Source organism: Podarcis filfolensis (assembly GCF_964270895.1).
Source record: "Podarcis filfolensis genome assembly, chromosome: 2".
NCBI lineage: Eukaryota > Metazoa > Chordata > Lepidosauria > Squamata > Lacertidae > Podarcis > Podarcis filfolensis.
The window spans coordinates 121040222-121058656 of NC_139605.1; the positions used below are offsets into that span (position 1 = coordinate 121040222).

The 18435-nt window shown below is 43.5% G+C and overlaps 2 long non-coding RNA genes across 4 annotated transcripts; one reads left to right on the forward strand and one right to left on the reverse strand.

Moving 5' to 3' along the window:
- The first annotated feature begins 4595 nt into the window (after positions 1-4595).
- On the forward strand, positions 4596-6728 carry LOC310756162. The gene is made up of 3 exons (XR_014544736.1): positions 4596-4685; positions 5276-5367; positions 6202-6728. It is a non-coding gene; the product is annotated as an uncharacterized lncRNA (long non-coding RNA).
- Positions 6729-15062: 8334 nt separating this feature from the next.
- On the reverse strand, positions 15063-17617 carry LOC310756147. 3 transcript variants are annotated; one of them, XR_014544714.1, is made up of 3 exons: positions 17165-17617; positions 16630-16956; positions 15063-16522 (listed from the first exon to the last, which is right to left on the reverse strand). It is a non-coding gene; the product is annotated as an uncharacterized lncRNA (long non-coding RNA). The 3 variants fall into 3 exon arrangements; XR_014544715.1 differs by having other exon boundaries at positions 15063-16513; positions 16630-17617; XR_014544716.1 differs by having other exon boundaries at positions 16630-17617.
- Positions 17618-18435: the final 818 nt, after the last annotated feature.

An 18435-nucleotide genomic window follows, 5' to 3' on the forward strand; every position in this document is an offset into this window, starting at 1 on the left:
GGTGGACCTTGGTGTCTCAAATTTTCGTAGCACCCTGTGCCACCTGCCTCTCGCCTTCCATTGGATCTCATAGTTGTGATGCCCAGAAGCTCCATGCCTGGTGTGAACACACTGGTCACCCCCCCCCCCAGATCTGCCTTTGATAAAGGCATGACTTCTGGATCCAGCTTTGTCTCTGGAGGCCCAGGTAGGCTCAGCTGAAGTGCCTTTTCTCTGCTGTGTCATTGTACAAGAGCTATTAGGGCCATTCCACGCCAAATCACCTGGTCCCATGTGCTCTCACAACTCAGATTTTCTTCAAGTTTATGTGTAGATACCTATGAGATAAGCTCAAAATAATATTTTAAGATTTTTTGGTCCAAAATTGGGTGCAAGAGAATTTTTTGAAAATTTAGCCTAATGTAATTTCTGCATCAGTGTAGAAAAACCCTCCTGTTTTGCTTATTTTTCAACCGATTGGGCTTATTTTGGTATCATAATATTAAAATGATCTTAAGTGCCACAGAAAAGGAGGGTCTCTTGTTGGCAAAATCGTCAGTTTGATGACCGAGGCAATAAATGAGAGCTATGGCCTTTGAGAAACAAAAAACAAAAACAACACCAAAAATGACCAAATCATTGCAGAAGTGTTTTACACCATAAAATGAACAAGGGCTCTGAGATGTATTTTGTTTTTATTAAATAATCAAAAAAACTTTTAGAAATAACTTCAGATGACATTGTAACATAAGAGGGTACAATTTTAACTATTCTCACAAATGTGTGAGTTATTTCAGGCTCAAAGAGACCTTAAACCTGTCCAAAAAAAGTAAAAAACTTTTGGTAAAAAATTTACTTCAAAATCAATTTATTTTATAACCGCAAAAAACACCCTCCTTATTTTTAAAACATAACAAGTACATGGTTAGCTCATTCTACAACAAAAGTATGAAACGTGTTAGTTGTGGTTTGCGTGCTATGGCTTATCGAACCTACCAGGAAGAACAAAAATTCACTTTGAATGGTCGGTGACCCTTTTCTGTGGCACTTAAGACCATTTTTGTACCTTATGTTGAAAGAGACCACAATTAGCTTTATATTGATACCAAAATAAGCCCAATCGGTTGAAAAATAAGTGAAACAGGACGTTTTTTCTACACTGATGCAGAAATTGCATTAGGCTAAATCTCATAAAAATCGAAATTTTCAAAAAATTCTCCTGCACCCAATTTTGGACCAAAAATATCTTAAAATATTATTTTGAGCTTAACTCATAGGTATCTGTTAAGTTGTGGGCGAACATATCAAACGACACAGCGATTCTTCAAACAGCTCTTGTTTATTCAAAGGCCAGAACAGAACTGAACTGAGGAGCTCAGTCAGCCTGCTTATATAGGGCTCCAGAACAACGTAACTGTTGCAACTTTCTAAAACTATCCAATCACTGAACGTCACTTTCGATCCTTCGTTTGCATACAAACTATCCAATCACTGAACGTCACTTTCGATCCTTCATTTGCATAACTATCTACAGTATCCCCCTGCTGGCCCAGGGTGAGAACTTCAGTACATAACAGTATCTACACATAATTTTTTTTGGAAGAAAATATGAGTCGTGAGAGCATGGCTGAGTATTAAAATCAGGTGATTTGGCATGGAATAACCCATTACCATTCTTGGATCAAGAGAGCTTGGCCACAGTGGTCCAGGCGTTGTTGACTTCAAGATGGGACTGCCGCCATGCACTCTGTGTGGGGCTTCCAGAAATTGCAGTATATGCTCTTTCAACTGCTTCAGTCTGAGGAACTGGCACTGTTATAGGTGCCACATTTGTAAGACACCTGTCTTTTGTATGGCAGTCCCCACACTTTGGAGCTTCCTTCCTGTTGACATCTGTCAGGCTCATTCATTGCTCTCTTTTTAGTGACTGCTTAAAACATTTTTTTGCTTAGGCAAGCCTATCCGGACAATTGGATGTTACACGTTGTTTGTGTTTTTTTAGCTGCTATTGAAGTCTATTGAATATCTTCAAATACCTGTTTTTAACTGTTTTTATTGATAATTTTAATGCTTTGGTTTATATTTTTGTGAACTGCTTGGAAGTTTTTGTACAATCAAGTGGCAGATACATGTTGTTACATCAGTGTCTTTTTTTTTTTTTTTTTTTTGCTTTGAGAAGTGGCTGGAATGGCTCTTTGTGATATTTCTGTTTTTCTGTCATTCCTTTTGGGTATCTTTGATTAAAACCACATAAATAAAAAAATTGTCCAGTAGCACCTGAGGGACCAACTAAGTTTGTTCTGGGTATAAGCTGAAGAAGTATGCACACGAAAGCTTATACCCAGAACAAACTTAGTTGGTCTCTAAGGTGCTACTGGACAATTTTTTTATTTATTTCAACTGCGTCAGACCAACATGGCTACCACCTGAATTTTAAACCACATAGTGATTGTAAACTTATATTACAGTGTTTTTCATAGGCTGTTATTTTTGATGAAATTAGCCCTTTTATTTTGGAAGGTATTTTTGTCCTGTTGCTGACATTATAGAGATTCAGCAGTTATATGTTTGTATAAAATGTGAATGTTATATAATGTTTGTAATTAACATTTGTATAATGTGTATCACAAAATATGCCTGCAATGACAGCATCTATTTCAGCTGCCTAAAATAACTTGAGTTCAGTGCGTTCTTATTTACAGATGCACCTGCAGCCAAGAAATAATATTATATCTAGCTGCTTGAGACCAGCAAAACTTGGGGCAATTGCAGAACTTGAAATGGTTAGCATCTTAAAGCAAAAACTCAGAGAACTCACCTTCTTCGCCACCTTTCCCCAACCTATGACCCTTCAGATGCTTAGGACTCCAGTTTCCCACCATCCCTCACTGTTGGCAGTGCTGGTCCAAGACCTATGGAGAGCACACAGGTGTGCCAGTCATCCTCTTCACTATTCAGTATTGATTCCAGGATGTGTTCAGGTACTCAGTCTTATACTCATGCTTTATTTAGCCACTTAAACAAAAGACTTTTAAGCCGTTTACAGATGATTAGCCTGCAGTGAAGTGGGCGGGTTGAACCGTCTCCCATTGAGCTCTATAATATACAGTAATTTTATCATTATAATGACATTTGTTGATTGCATTGTTAAAGTTTAATGTCTTCATGCTCTATTAGCTGGCAGATACTGCCTTTCTAACCAGTGTGATTTTTCAGGGTGGGCTTTTTAACACTGTAATTTATATTGGCTTTGTAATATTAACAAAAAAATCTCGTCATATACTTGTATTTATATATTTGGTTAGTTTTCTGCCACTCTTTACCATGTAAGCTGAGTGGGAAACAGATTGTTCCTGTGAACTGGCTTTTATATGAAAATGCCTTATGCAGAGTTGGATTCAGACCTTTGCTCCATCTAGCTCAGTTTTGTCTACTCTGGCTGGCAGAAGCATCCTAAGGTCATAGGCAAAGAAGGGTCTTTCTCAGTGCTGGTGCCAGATTTTGTTAACTGGAGATGCCAGGGACTCAACCGGATTCCTCCTGCATTGAAAGCACCTGCTGTTCCACCAGGCTATATACATTGCTGTACAGCTTCCTTTCCACAGTGAACCTGGGAGGGGGATGAAGATAACCTTGATGGTGGAGCCGAATAACACTCTTGATAGTAAAATTAAAAATTAGCCTTTCATGCAACAAACATGAAGACCTTGGGAAAATTCAGCCTCGTGGCTTGAACCTTGCAGTTATTGACTTTGGCAGGAAAATATTCAAAAGCAACTATTACAGTCTTGATTTTGGCATAGGGACTGCTTAGTGCTGGCTACAAGGCTTAGATTTGAAACATTGCCAAGTGTGAATCTAGGGCTGCTTGTCTCTTCAAATGCTGACCACCAGCTGTTATGCCTCCTCGCCTGCCATTTCATCACTTCTTTCCCACGGCTTTTGGGACAGAATTCAAATCCTGCTTGCCACAGCAGGCAGAAGGGGCTGGTGTTGGAGAAGCTGGCGGTGGGTGGAAAGTGGCTGCGTAACTGCATTGGTGCCATGGAGCTTTCAAAAGACACCTTCAGGTTGAGGCTTGACAAACCTGCTTGTGAAAATGCACAGTGCGAAATGGTACCACTAAGAGCTTGGGACCATAATAAATAACAAGGTGAAAGATGAAAAAAGTCTTTTTTTAATAATTCCAGTGGCACCTTTAAGATCAACTAAATATAAGCTTTCAAGGTATGAGCTTCCATGTGTAATACACACTTTGTCAGATACTCTGAAGCAGAGGTTGCTTCAACCTTATAACTGTTGATTACTGTTATGGCAGTTGGTTCCACAGGAAAGGGCGAGGGATTTTTAAAGGGATAGATGACCAAAATTAGCTTTAGTATGTATAATGGGATATGAACCCAGTATCTCTATTCAGACTAGGTCTCTCCATAGTTTTTAATTCAGTAATGAGTTGTAATTCAGCAACTTCTCTTTTAAGTGTATAAAATTCTTTTGCAATAAGACAGCTACTTTAAGATCTTGTATAGAATGTCCTGGGAGACTGAAGTGTTTTCCTATTGGTTTCTCTGTTTTCTCTGTTTTATGATTTATGCCCATTTATTCTTTGGCATAAAGTTTGTCCAGTATAGAGAGCTGAAGGGCACTGTTGGCATTTGATAGCATATATGATGTTGGAAGATGAACAATTAAATAGGCCTGAGATGGTATGTTTGAAGTTATTGGGGCCAATAATGATGTGGCAGCAAAGTTGGCATCTAGATTTTTTGCAGGCTCTTGTGCCAGTGTCCTCGTTAAGTCTGGTTGTTGTACTATTGTGTGTGAGGAGCGGTTTAAGATTGGGTGGCTTTCTGTAGGCAATGAAAGGTCTTCCTCCCAGAGCTTGGGAAAGAGAGTTGTCATTATCTAAGAGATGTTGCAAATCTCTGATTGAGAGCTGTATGTGATTACTAGTGGTGTTCTGTTATTTTCTCTTTTGGGTCTATCTTGCAGTTAAAATAAAGGTGTTCACCTTGCCCCATATGTGCATTTATCTGATCCTTCAATCTGTGGAACCTGCACTTTTACAAGTGCCTCAGAATGTCTGTTCCACATTTGTGAGGAGATGGTTCTCTAGTGTGGCGGCAGCACCTGCGCTTTTTAGTCAGCAGCCTCATCACAGTGTTTTACTTGCCTGCTGAAAACTTTCTCTGTTGCAGCAAGCATGATTTTAGCTACCAATATTTCTTCTAAAAGTTTTATTGATTTTATATTTGAATTTCATGATGGTGATTTTATTAATATTTGTTTTTAATAGGTTTATGGATGCAAAGAAATTGCAATGGAAGATACCGGTAATCTTTTTTTTCCTTGCTAGACAGTAAACAGGGAACAGGGAAAGACAAAGCTGTAAGTGGTATATAGAAAACAGGTTTTGAGGGGCTGAATTAATCAACCTGAGATCCCATCTTTCACTCAAACATTTCTAGTCCTTATGACAACAAAAATATTTCATGCAATTTTGGAAGCTGGAATGAGGTGCAACTTTTAGGGACCAGAGTATACATGCTGCACATATATCCAGCTTTGCTATTTCCCGTGACAAGCAAAAGCAGACTTAGTTATGTAACTCTGATAACTGAGAAAAGCAGTATCTTATACTCTTATTTGGGAGCAAGTCTTGGATGTGACTCCTGGAAGACCTGCTCCCTGCCTTGCAGGGCTTTCCCACTTGACCTGGGAGAGTGTGGGCTGACTGACTCCAGCTACAAAAACTGAGGCTGCTGAACAGGCTCTTGGGCCGGGGGGGGGGGTTGTTGGAGGGGGGTTGTTGCTGTTATTTATATGAATCCTTTGTATCTTTATTTTCGTCTTTATTTTAAAAATTAAAAATAAACTCCCCAAAACCAGACATTTCCTTTAAAATGTAAAAATCCTCTCGGGTGGGCATGTTGCCCCCCCCCACCATGACATGTCCAGGTTTTCCCCAGGCAACCCTAGTTTATGACTATTTTTGTTATGTAATTACGTAATTTTTTTCATGTTGTAAGCCGTCTTGAACATGATTTTAACTATGGAAAGGTGGCATAGAAATAAATTGATGTGTGAGGTATGTAAATCTCACTGAGTTCAGTTTGTCTGAAGAGGATAGCACTCTTATGCGGATTTTCTTATCTACATTAACTGCTGCAGAATTTATTTACGTTTCACTTATGCTTCATATTCACTGTCACTGTTTTGCAGGAGGGATTCAAGGGCAAACTGAACTTGTGCAGTTAAAGGGGATTAAAGTGCCGTGTCGCCCTAGCACAGGGGTAGTCAATGTGGTGCCCTTCAGATGCCCTTGGACTTCACTTCCCATCATCCCTGACTGGCAGTTGGAGTCCAAAGCCACATTGGATGCCCCTGCCCTGGCACAACAAATCCACTTTAAAAAGAAACAGACTCTTCACTGTTTGGAAAGTGTGGGCACAACTGACCATCCAGAGGCTGTATAAACACCATGCAAGCAATTCAAGATGAATGCAGGACGAATGCCTGTTATAACCACCTCACAAACAAATCAGAATGAAAACTCAATAAAGAACGGATATAACCTAACCCCTGCTGAAGCTGTATGCAGGTAAATCAGGGTAATTGCTCTATAAAGAGGATGTCTGGAGAGGCCCTGCTTGTAGTGCCACTATTGAGGGCTGCCTGGTTTGTGTTGACCCAAAATGGGACCTTCTCAGTGGCTCCTCCTTGCTTCTGGAACGGCCTCTTTGGTGAGCTATGTCTGTCTCCCTTATTGGAGACTTTGAAGGGATTTTTAAAAAAAACAATAATCCTGATTTACAAAGGTATTTGATGGCTGAGAGATACTGTTCTTGACAACCCTGAAATCCTTGGCTGAGAGAATTTTTAAAACTGCTTTTAGAATGCTATAGAAACTATTTTTAGAAGGTTTTTAATGATACTGCTTTTAACAATGTGCTTGCCACTCAGCCCTGCGCTCCTTTGGGAGGGAACGGTGGGACAGAAATTGAATAAATAAATTAATTTTTACACATGTGTTTAAATGTAGAGTTCCAGCTTCAGTGGGCCTCCAGAAAAGTAGGTGAAAAATTGTCTTATTTTGGTGTTGATGACAAGGCAGTCCTAGTTCCTCAACAGCCCTGCATCCTGTTAGGCTGGGAAGGCACAGAGCGTGGGGGATGTAGGTGGTTAATTTATAGCTCTTTGTTCGCACTTGCGTCAAAGCTTGTTTAAAAATACAGCCCTTTGATTCTTAGTCACTTTTCATGTGAGGCTCCTTGCGGTTATAAATACCTCAGCCAGATGCCTTTCCAGCCAGAGCCTGTGGCCCTGCGAGCCACCTGTTTCCTCCTCTCAGTTGCTGCTCCGTACAAAGAGAAAAAAAGGCCTCGTTTGCTGCTCCTCACGCAGGTTCAGCATTTGCTTAACGAAAACGAAAATAACTGACATTTTATTTTGCAAAGTGAAATCTGATGCAAAATTGAAGTTTCCCCTCCAGGCAAAACTCCCAAAGGATTTGGAGGAAAGCCAAAAGAAAAACCTGGGAGGGTTTTTGAGGAGGGTTCAGGTGGAGCAAGATGTTAATGAGAGATGCTGAGCTGCCATCACTCCCTGTTTCTTGCCTCATCCTGGCAACATGCAGTAGAAGAGGGCACATTATGGGACACCAGGGCTCAGTGCTCTCTAGGTTACTCCTCCCCACACTGGCCATTAGGTGAGGTGGGGATGGAAGAACGAGCAATGGCAGCCATGGGTGTCCAAAGGGGTGGGGGAGTAGTGTCACATCTAGTTCTGCTCCCAGGTTGCAGAATTTAAAGGGTGGAATTCAAAGTAGCACTAAGGAGATGGCTCTGTCAATGCCAGCATTTTTGCTTGTCTGATGGAATGATCCTCCCCCAGTGCAGTGCTCTGGCGGGTTGTCTCCTGATTCCCCCACCACTTGAGTTTTTTGCCTGCTGGGAGAAGAGGAGGGGGAAAGCCCCATTGTGCTATCGGGACTCATTGCGCTGGCTCCCAGTAGCGCATCTCTTTAGCTGAATCTAACTCAAAGTGAATCCAGGGATACCTTCTCAGATGACATAGCAGTTTACCTCTTGTTTTCAACAGCATCATAGAAGAAAAGGATTGAACCCCCCTCCACCCACAATTTAGGATCACGGCCTGCACACCTGCAATTTCTAGGAACACACACACACACACACAGACTCAAATGCAAGGTCACATTTAGGGTGCAATTCTAAACCGATATACAGCCATACTTCGGGATAAATACGCCTTCAGGATAAGTATTTTCAGGTTGCGCTCTGCAGCGAGCCGGAAGTAACTGAGCGCGTTACTTCTGGGTTTTGCCGCTTGCGCATGCGCAGACGGCCAAAATGGTGTCACGCGCATACGTGGAAGCGGTGAAACGCAACCCACGCACACACAGACACGCAGTCACGTCTTACGTTCTGTTCAGGATCGTATCTGAGAGTTGTTGTTGTTGTTTAGTTGTTTCCACGGTGACTTGGAAACTACTACTAATCCAGAATGTGGCAGCTAAACTGGTGATTTGAAGCAGCCACCGACACCATATAACACCAGGCCTGTAAAAACTGCATTGGCTCCCACTACGTTTCTGAGCACAATTCAAAGTGTTGGTTGTTGTTTAGTCATTTAGTTGTGTGACCCCCTGGACCAGAGCACGCCAGGCCCTCCTGTCTTCCACTGCCTCCCGCAGTTTGGTCAAACTCATGCTGGTAGCTTCGAGAACACTGTCCAACCATCTCGTCCTCTGTCGTCCCCATCTCCTTGTGCCCTCCATCTTTCCCAACATCAGGGTCTTTTCCAGGGAGTCTTCTCATGAGGTGGCCAAAGTATTGGAGCCTCAGCTTCACGATCTGTCCTTCCAGTGAGCACTCAGGGCTGATTTCCTTAAGAATGAATAGGTTTGACCTTCTTGCAGTCCATGGGACTCTCAAGAGTCTCCTCCAGCACCAGAATTCAAAAGCATCAATTCTTTGGCGATCAGCCTTCTTTATGGTCCAGCTCTCACTTCCATACATCACTACTGGGAAAACCATGGTGTTGAATATTAATCTTGTGCAAATTCCTGAAAATCTCATTGGCATCACCTATGTGCATAAAGGACCCTTAGGGTGGGATTCAACTAATGAGTTCTGCTAGTGGAAGCCCATGCAAGACCTTCTGGTAGCGCAGTGGGGCTTTCACTCCTATCCTCCCCCCATGCGTTCCCATGTGTGTATCAAGAGAACCCTCAGAATAGCACATAGGGGAAGGAGAGGGGTGGTCAGTCTGAAAAGCTGAAATGCTTGCACTGACAGAACCATTAGAAGAGCATTATTTTGAGTTCTTTCCAATGAGAGGAAAAAATGGTGGTGGGGGTGTAGAAGAATCCTGGGGACTTACAGCACCTGCTCCCCGTCCCCCGTTCTTGTTTTAGCACCAGATGCAACAGAGACCTGCCCTCTGACCAACATTATTATAAATTCTACCACAATAACGGTAACAAATTATCTTGGTTTTTTTTAACTAGGTGGATAATGATTTGGGGAGCTCAATGAAGGGTTCTCCAAATGTTTGCTGAGCAAATATGTTTGTGAAATCTGGCAAGGAAGAGGCAACAGGGAGCCAGGTGGGGAAACCAACACACTTTCTCTAGCTTTGCGCAAGCATAGCCTGGTTGGTTTCCCAGACAGCATTGATCTTCATGTGTTGGATGGTATTGATTCCATTCTTGTTCCAGGTGTCCCAAGGGTGCCAGTGCTTGCTTCCAGGCAGACACTGGAAAACTTGTCCATACATTAGTTTCCCACATCACACACACACCATCTAGTGCTCAACCGGGTGCATTGAGAACTGTCCTTGCAAAAGCACAGAAAGCATCAGTGGGGGCACTATTGGGGGGGGGCAGTTCTCCTTCTCCATTGCACTTCTCCAAGTCCACTGTTCCATTTTTTACCTGTTTGCTGGTTCTACAAACTGAATTGCTTTTGCTATCTGGGTTGGCTCCAGGTTTGAAAGGGCTCTCAAAGTACCATCTGGTGGAACTCTTTTTACATCCAGTCCTTAGCTTATTTGAAGGCAGCAGCAGAAAGCAGCTATTAGCTGCTGTTTTTTGAAGTTCCCACAATGCCCCTTGCACAACACAGTCATCAGACCCCTCCAGGGAGCAAGACCAGGCTTCAGTGCCAGTGGGCAATGGTGTGGCACCGAAACCAGACACTGACACTGGACCGGATGGTTGCTGTGGGTCTAGCCTTCTCCATGAAATCTCTCCCCTCCTCTGAAATTTGGAATGGTATCCCTGAGGTCAGTAGGATGGCCAGATGCAAAAAAGAGGGCAGGGTTCCTGAACCTTTAAATTATTGCGCTGAAGAGGGAAGTTTGCCAGGTGTACCTTGCATGACAAGCTTCCTCTGGTGAACTCTCCTCTTTTACACTACTCCTAAACATTCAACTCCCTAGTTAAGAACCAAAAGCACAGCTTGATCAGTAAGTGTGCGTGAAGTTCTCCTAGGGTCAAGTAGGAAAACAATAATTGGGTGGCAATGGTTACCAGAAAATGGCTTTATCCAGAAAGTAGCTACTTTCTGTGTGTCTGCATATACACTATAAACCTTTAAAGCAAATTCAAAGCACATTCCCCCACTCAAAGAATTCTGGGCACAGGTTAAAGTGCCCAGAATTCTTTGAGAGAAAGAATGTTCTTCAGATACACTTTAAACGTATAGTGTGTACACAGCCTGTTTGCAGCAGTGACTGCTCAATTTCCCAAGGAACAGTGCCATTTGCTCAAATCCAAGTTGGAGTCAAGTATGTTTAAAGCACATCCCACCTGACAAAAAAATAATGAAAGCTGTAGTTTATTAAGGGTTCTGGGAATTGTAGCTCTGCGAGAGGCAAGCTACAGTCCCTGGGTTTTTCTGAGGGGAAGCCATGTGTGTTAGAACTTCTTCAAAGGTTTGTGCTTACACAGCCTCCTCCTGACACTTCCTCATTGGTGGATCTTTCGAGGAGGAAAATCGAATCAAAGGCAGCCTGGCCTTCTTTTGCCGTAGTGTCAAGGATTGGGCATCTGCTAAGGAATGACACCTCTGCACAGGTGCCTACAACAAGGGTCCCCTGCAATGAGGAGATAGACTAAGGGCTCACCCACACTTCCTTTTGTCCCAAATTTTGTTCCTTTTAGTCCGTGACTTCTAGGCATGGGCCTGATAGGTTTTCCTTTGCCCAGAAAAATCTGCTGTTCATTGCTGAATCAGAACAAGTGTCAATCCACAGAAAACCTGATTGACGTTTGCTCTGATTCAGCAGTAAACCACGGGTTATCCTGGGGAAAATGGCAGGACAAAAGAAAAACCTATTGGATCCATGCCTAGAAGTCACGGACCAAATGGAAGTGTGGATGAGCCCTGAGGGTGTCTTGCCCAAAGGCTCTCCAGAACCTGGAGCTGAGAGGCACAAAAGTCTTTCCTCCCCAGCTCCTGTCCACTTCTGAGGAAGGAGAACAGGTTGCCTTGGATGCAGCCATAAGCCATCCTCCTGTGCTTCTCTTTGTGTGTGAACAGGAAATGTGCTACAGCAGAACAGGAGCTTACGTGAGAAGGGGAAGAAGGAACAGCCATTTCAAAAGAGTTCACCCTCTTTCTCCTGGTATGAACCTTAAAAGTGCATGGGCAGGTCAACCTCTCAGATTCCCTCCAACCTCATTTGCCTTGACTTTAGTGTACCTTTACAGGTCTTTGGGTAAGGAGTGCATAATTTCAGTGATCTGCAGGGCTCTTGAGCAGATGGCTGGCACATTTAACTAGCAGTGGCACTGAAACTCAGAAGGCTCATGATGAGAAGGAACTGGCCCCACAGCATTACGTGACAGGTGAAGTGGACCAGCGTCACTGGCAAGACTGAAACTGGAACTTGACCCTGGAGAGTTGCACTGTACACAAACATGGATCTTGTCCCATAGCAACACCCAGTGCAGCTAGTCCAATAAGATAAGGAATGAAATCTGTGTCCTGAACCTTGATGTGTTGCCATCTCCCTTGCTGCACAGCTGATCACCTTGGGCCCCTTGCTGACGAGAGCTTGGAGTCTATTCCTGTTTGATGCAGGAATTGCCTAATCAGTCATGCTGGATATGTACTTTTGCCAGCAACACGAGACTATTGCTGGATCTGATCCCTCCTGGGAAGCCTTGTTCTTGATTTGTCACTGGAGCCAATACCTACTGACTGCCCACCAGGACTCTTGTGTGATGTCAGGGAGGGGCAGTAGCACAAAGGCGGAGCACATATTGATTGCTCTGGGAGCAGAAGACCCTAAATTCAGGTTGCAATTTGTATACATGTTTATCTGCAAGTATGTCACATTGAATGGATTGGGTCTTACTTTCCAGTAAACATGCTTGGAATTGCAGTCTCAGTCTGACATCTCCAGTTAAAAGGACTTCAAGAAACAGGATTGGCGAAGCCTTATCTCTGCCTGAAACTTTGGAACAATCCAACTTCGAGCTCCAACTCCCAGCAGCCCAAGCCAGCATGCATGGCCAATGTTCAGGGATGGGGGGAATTGTAGTCTGGCTACAAAAGGAGGGCCACAGGTTCCTCATGATCCTAGAGAGACTTCATGATGGTCCAGTGATATATAGATTAATTAACTACTGATGTGTATTTTATTAATAATTAATAATACATATATGAAAACTATAACTCATGGAAATCCAGGAGATTTATTTTGTTTTGTTTTTCATTTGTAGGAGAGGTATTGATGATATATATCTGATTTTATATTAGCAGTTTGGATGTTATGTTCACTTCAGTTATGGACAGGGAACTTATGGTCTTTTAGATGCTGCTCGACTACAACTCCCATCCTCCCTGACCATTGGCCATGACCCATGACCATTGGCGATGTCAGCTGAGGCTGAGGGGAGTCTGATAACATTGAGAGGGCCTTGTGCTCCCCATGCTAGATGCCACCCCCACCCAAATTTATTTGATTTTCAATTATATGAAGAGTACAAGAAAAATAAAATAAAGAATTATAAAGAATTATAAAACAGAAGCAACCAAAACAGGAAAAGTTAAAAGTCACAGTATCATTTTGCAGAAGCAATTATTTTATATAGTACAACAATTTATGTACAAACTTGCCCAATAAACAGAGAAGGAGAATACAATGCTACCTCCAGCATGTTTGTTTATCTGGCTAGTTTTATTTGCGAAATAGGCAGTGCAATCCTATCCATGCAGTTGTAAGCGCAACTGCATTCAGTGGGACTTATTCCAGGATTAACAGTGGGGTTGGGAATATATAGCTCACCAGATATTCTTGAATTCTAATTCCCATCAACCCCAACTAGAATGGTTAGGGATAATGGAAACAGTAGTTTCTTCCCTTCTTTACAGCTAACTACTAATACCATTCTCAACATTTTGTAGGGGGGCAGGGCCGGCTCCGGGGGGACTTGGGCTTGGCTCTCTCTGCCCCTTGGTCCCCCATAGCGGCACTGGCACTTCTTCCCTCGTCCCCGCTCCTCTCCAGAACTGACCGTGACCCGGGTGGCCCTGGTGCCCCAGGAGGGCGGCTGTCTCACAGGAAGGGCAGATCAAGCTGCAAGGTGACATTCACGACAGCATGCCATGTTCACCGAAAAGCTGTTTCTCAGAGCATGCTGCCGTTGGGCCAATGTGCTCCTTCAGCCCCAAAATGCAGAAGCCCCAAAGAAAGAGACACTCTCACTGGGAAATGGTGAGGTTGGTTCCAGGGTCGTCTTTAGCAGATGCAGCGCCAGGGTGCAAATATCCACTCAGTGCCCCCAAATGACCATGGATAGTGGGGGGCGGCAGCAAAGCTGTGCACTGCCAGCCATGGGGGGGGGGTCACAACTCTCCCCCATGCCGCTGCAGGAGAGCAATCCCCTCAGAGGCTTGGGAGGGAAGCTGCGTGCCCACCAGCCATATAGTTGGTGGGGCGCAGCTTCCATCCGAAGCCTCTGCGGGGATTGTTCTCCCGCAGAGGCTTGGAAGGCAAGCTGCATGCCTGCCAGCCATATGGTTGACGGGGCACAGCTGAAGGGTGTGCAGGGAAAGGGGAGGCTGCCGGCAAAGCTGTGCAGCTCCCCCACTTGCTGGGGAGCCCCTGAGAGGCCGGCACCCTGGTGCAACACACCACTAAGCCGTATGGGAAACACAAAACTCCTGTGTTCAGTTTCTGTGGTTCATGGTTGTGCTTGCGTCCCCCGACATTTGAGGAACCAAGCGACAGAAGGAGAGTGACACTGAGAAGGACACTGAGATCCAGCACTGAGGGCCTTCTGGCGGTTCCCTCATTGCGAGAAGTGAAGTTACAGGGAACCAGACAGAGGGCCTTCTCGGTAGTGGCGCCCACCCTGTGGAACACCCTCCCTTCGGATGTGAAGGAAATAAGCAGCTATCCTATCTTTAAAAGACATCTGAAGGCGGCCCTGTTTAGGGAAGTTTTTAATATTTAATGCTGTACTGTTTTTAACACTTGATTGGGAGCCGCCCAGAGTGGCTGGAGAAACTCAGCCAGATGGGCGGGGTATAAATAATAAATTATTATTATTATTAGAGTAGTGCTGGAAAACGGCAGCATGAGGGCAGATCTGCCAAAAGACGGCCTCAAGCCTGCATAGCAACCAGCAATGGGGAAAGTTAGTCACCAACACAAATGACAATCGAACCACACACAAGTTACCAGCCTGCAAAAAGTCTTACTAGCCTGTCAGGGGCTGGCAGTGGGAAGGTGGAGAGCAATGTTTCTATGCTGGCTGGAAAGGAGGGAGCACCCTTCCTCTTGCAGCCCACTTGAGAAGGGCTCCACCCCGTCTCCATCAGCCCGCTTCCTGTATGTCAATCAGACTGCCTACCACTGAGGTACAGCCCTTCCGCAAGTTCCAAGGAGTTCCATGGCTCCTCACCCTGAACCTTTACTACGAAGGAGAACATGAGAGGAAACTGGTTTACCTAAATCATCATCCCTACTGCCATTCTTTGGCTCTGGCTAATTGTTTCTGTTGGAAGAGATAGCAGGGATGTCTCTCATCCTAGCAGGGATGACTTTGGTTTTTTATTTTATTTTTATTTTATTGATTTGAAATACTATCATACAAATACATTACAAATAATTACAACAGAATTTCACACAAAAATGAAAAAGGAATAACAAGAATAAAAATAAGAATTAACATTAAAATAAAAGAATATCGATTGTATTATCATATCTTGACCAATAAAGTTTTGTTCTTCTAGAGCAAAACTTTATTGGTCAAGATATGATAATACTTTTTCTAATATCTTAATTTTATCGCACAGTTTATTTTATAGCTTTTTCTGCATATTTTTCTAATATATTTTTCCAATTATTTATTATACACAAGTATCATTCAATTCTGCCAGGATAATTTCATTTTTACAGTGTGATCTTATATACTCCTTGAATAATATCCATTCTCTCTATACTTTTTGATTTAGGGCTCCCCTAACTTTTCCAGTCAGCTTTGCTAAGTGAAAATACTCTACCATGAGTGATTGCCAGTCTATTATTGTTGGTATTGTTTCACATTTCCAACTTCTGGCTACGAGTATTCTTGCGGCTGTAATTGAGTACATAAACAGTGGTCTTGTGTTTTGCTTTATTTCTGTTGGTAATATTCCTAGAAGGAAAATCTCTGGTCTTTTCTTTATGTTAAATTTAAATAGTTTTTTAAATTCTTCATATATGTTATTCCAAAACTCGCTTATCACCATACAAGTCCACCACATATGGTAATAAGATCCTATCTCCTTTTTGCAACGCCAACATATTGGTGAGCTTCCTTTATACATTTTGGTGAGTTTAGTTGGGGTATGATGCCATTGGTAGAGCATCTTCATGGTATTTCCCCTCAAATTATAACATGGTGTAAATTTGATATCTTGCTGCCATAACCTTTCCCACTGTTCCATATTGATGTTATAACCAAAGTCCTGTGCCCATAGCAGGGATGACTGTGACTAGGTGACCTGTTTGTCTTCTCGGTCTGCTGCACAGATGATGGAGAACTTCAAAGCCCCTGCTCTCCCTCCAGGTATTCAACTATCATATCATCTGAATGGCAAAGAAGAGAAGGCAAGCAAGTAGAACTGATTTCTAGGGAGTTTCCTATTGACTCTGAACATATCCTTGGAAATAGACATTGCCTTCATGTTTTCCTTGGCATTTCTTCCTCCTGCCATCTTCTTCCAGACCAGGATAGCAGGAGGTCCGCAGAGCCTACAGGGAAACAAAGAGACACATGGGATATTTTTATTTTTCTGAACCTCAAAATAGGCCTCAGTTACAGAGAGACCTTTCCTAAGAAACTTTAAGGACTAACATTACTCTGGAAGCAATATCTATATGCTGAAGGGTCTTAACTTTTGTGTCCTCTCAAAGAGGGGTCCAGAGGGGGAGGGGGAGGCGGTGGGCGAGGGGGAGGTCTCTGGGAGAGGAAAATTTTTATTCTTTTTTCCCAAGTGGGAAAGGACTTCTCAGTCTAGAAAGCCTAGAAAAGAAAGAGAAATGGGACTCACAGCACTCTCTAATACCTCTATGCTCAAGATGAATTCTCTATCATCACAGAATTCAGATGCTGAGAGAAATCCTACTTACATGTCTTCTCCTTTCTCTCTCTCTCGGAATGATCCAAGTATAGGAGATGCCCAGGCCTTCTAGAGCTCTGGCGACCAATGAGCTAGCAGAGGGAGATGTCACAATGAACCTCGCGACCCAGCAACCCTGGGCCCTGAGAAAACTAGCAACCACAAACCCTGCTCCTCTTAAGTGACACGACTAAGTTTTCTCATGTCTTTTCCCCCATGTTCTCCAGGAGAGGTGAGACTTTATTCCTTCTCCCCAAGTGGGACAAAACTTTTCTCAACCTCGAAAGCCTAGGAAAGAAAGAGAAAAATGTGAGAAATGGGGCCCACAGTTAGTACTCTCCTGATCTGCGTTCCTAAACTGGTTTTGGCATTCACGCATCTAAGCTCAAGAGGAATTCACTATCATCACAGAATGCAGATGCTGAGAGAAATCCTACTTACATGTCTTAGGAGATGAAATGATATCCACGCGCTGCTCTGGTTTCGCCAGAAGCAGCTTAGTCATGCTGGCCACATGACCTGGAAAAAAATGTCTATGGACAAACGTCAGCTCCCTTGGCCAGTAAATTGAGATGAGCGCCACAACCCCAGAGTCGTCCACGACTGGACTTAACTGCCAGGGGTCCTTTACCTTTAGGCCTTTTAGCACTCTGGTGACCAATGAGCCAGCAGAGGGAAGGTGTCACAATGAACCACACAACCCAACAACCCTGGGCCCTGAGAAAACCAGCAGCCACAAGCACTGCTCCTCTTAAGTGACACTGCTAAGTTTTCTCCATGTTCCACTTTTTATAAAATGTGAAATGTGCCTATTCCTTTGGATTCCAGCTGCAGTTGTTTCTGCATCTCCTGAGCACTAGCTATCTCCTATATCTGTCTCATGCCCTCCAACATTTCTCCCATGAAAATAGGAATGTCCTATTCTATTATTATGATGATGATTCTGACTGGGCTGCCCTAGCCATTCTGGGCAGTTTTCAACTTATACAAAAACATCGTTAAACATTACCAAAAAAACCCCTTCCCTTCAGATGTCTTCTAAAGGTTGTATAGTTACTTATTTCCTTGGCTTGGGGATCACATAACTCCATATGCTCCAACATTTCTCCAACGAAAATAGGAATATCCTAAGGAAAAGTGGGTTATTCCGGGGTCAAATCAGAAACTGGGATGGCTTCTGTAAATCTGGGACTGTCCCTTGGAAATAGGGACACTTGGTGGGTCAGCTGAGATGCCCAGATGGGAGACCACCAGGGAACCCATGATATGGTGCTTAGAATCATACAGACAAAAAGAACTATGTAAATAAATACGTATACAGAACATGGTTTTGCAGGCCGCTTTTAAAGTGTGGGCAAAATATGTGCAGTGTTTGGCTCCTGCACTGCCCAATTTGACTCTCTTTGTGGGCCACCCATTATTTCCAGAACCATTTCAATACAAGCAACATTGCCGGGGGGGGGGCGCAGGTGAGAAAGGAAGGGATTCCACAGAATTCAAGACTTGTTCAGGAGGTATAAACTGCTGGCAATGCAACAGCTGGAAGCTTAGCTGGAGGAGCTGGGACTTAAGACTTATCCACACTTCTGCTTCTGTTGTGCTTAGAAAGCATGGTGCTGAGCGGTTTTCCCCTTGGCCTGCTCCTTTTCCAGGTAAAACCCACACTTGAACAAATGGGAGTCCAAGGAAAACCCAGATGGCTGTTTGCTCTGACTGAGTGTTAAAGAGCAGTTTCCCCCAAGGGAAAGCAGCGGACAAGAGGAAATGTGGATAAGCCCTCAATTGGCTTCAAAGTTGCAGGTGTCATCATATGCAT